Consider the following 1,944-nt stretch of genomic DNA (forward strand, 5'->3'; position numbering starts at 1 on the left):
TGTGACCACTCTCCCCATGCACTGACCTCACGGTCGGTGTGACCACTCTCCCCATGCACTGCTCTCACGGTCGATGTGACCACTCTCCCTGTGCACTGAAACCTCACAGTCGGTGTGACCACTCTCCTGTGCACTGAAACCTCATGTAGAATTTAAATTCCATCAAATGGACCCTCATTTCCCATGTGCTCGGCCACAGCCGCTTCTACCATTACCCGATTTCCTTCCAGCTTTAACCGGGGATTGAGTCTGCGTCTAGGGTGCTGAGCAGATCGATGATGTGGCCAACAGGCACAGGGCTGCCTCTCCATCAGCGCATGGGGATACGCTTGTCCCTACCGGCTTCTGGCTGTGGCTTGTGGTGTTCACCCAGATAAGCCTGAGCCTGACTCCTCCTGTATCTGCCCCTTGTGTGCCCCTAGGGAGGAGTGCTCTCTGGCTGGGAGGAGTGCTCTCTGGCTGGGAGGAGTGCTCTCTGGCTGGGAGGAGTGCTCTCTGGCTGGGAGGAGTGCTCTCTGGCAGAGTCTCCCATATATTTCTCCTAGTCTTGTGGTGGTGTCCTTACATTCTCCCAGCTCTGAGCTGAAAGGAGTTCAGGTGGCTGCCTAACTGTCTCTACCTCACACATCCCCCTTCAGTTTTGAAGCTCTAGGGCTCCTCACAAGGCACTATCTCTAAGGCTACGCCAGTGGGAGTCCAACAGTAACGGTAACTCTTCCCCTTTATTGCCCTTCCACCATCAGGCAAGACAAGCTCTTATCTGCTCTGAGAAAATGAGGAAAATCAGTCTAGACTGAGTCACATAAGTTTACTCAGGCCTATTGGTCAGTCCTGAGGGGTGACAGGTTTTTGGGGTCCAGAAAGCTCTCTGGACAGCTTGATAGCAGTGCCATGCATTTCCAAAGCCTATCTTGAACCCCAACACTCAGGTATACATCTGCCTTTTTCCTCTACATCTCCATCCCCAAGAAGCCAACTCCAAGGTCCCTGTGTGAGAGTTGGGACAGGAGGCAGAATGAAACACAAGGCATTCTAGTGAGCTCTGTACTTACTGTCATAGTCCTAGTAATGCTGCCATGACATACATGGCAGGGTGGCAATTTGTAACAGTAGAGCAGTGTGTTTAGCTAACAGTCTGGAGTCTGGGAAGTCCAAGATCAAAGAGCCACATCTGAGGAAGGCTGCTTTCTTACATCAGAGTGTGGTAGAGTCATGGGAGCATGAGAAAAAGAGCCAGAGAAGCCAAGCTCAAGTGTTAACTCATGCTATGAAGTGAGGATCCTACTCCCACAAAAGAGACAGTAATCCACACAGAGAGGCAAGCACCCAACAACTTCATAAGGTTCTACCACTCAGCTGCACTGGGGATGAAGTTCCCAACCATCTTAGTTAGGGTTATGGGTGCAATGAAATGCCATGACCAAAAGCAAGTTGGGAAGGAAAGGGTTTATTTGGCTTACATTTCCACATTGTAGTTCAGCTTGAAAGGAACTCAGGATAGGAACTCAAACAGGGCAGGAACCTAGAGGCAGGAACCTAGATGCAGAGGCCACAGAGGAATACTGCTTACTGGCTTGCTCAGCCCGCTTTCTTACAGAACTCAGGACCACCAGCCCAGGGATGGCACTGCTCATGATAGGCTTGGTTCTCCCTCATTGATCACTGATTAAGAAAATGCCTTACCTACAGCCTGAGCTTATGGAGGCATTTTCTCAACTTCAGCGTCCTCCTCACTGATGTCTCTAGCTGGCGTTAAGTTGACATAAAACTAGCCAGCACCCCAGCACATGAACTTTGAACCACATTCAACCCACAGCATTGAGATCCATACATTCAACCCACAGCAGTGAGAGCCATACACTCAACCCACGGCAGCGAGATCCATACATTCAACCCACAGCAGTGAGATCCATACATTCAACCCACAGCAGTGAGAGCCATACA

Source organism: Mastomys coucha, unplaced genomic scaffold (assembly GCF_008632895.1).
Source record: "Mastomys coucha isolate ucsf_1 unplaced genomic scaffold, UCSF_Mcou_1 pScaffold15, whole genome shotgun sequence".
Lineage (NCBI taxonomy): Eukaryota > Metazoa > Chordata > Mammalia > Rodentia > Muridae > Mastomys > Mastomys coucha.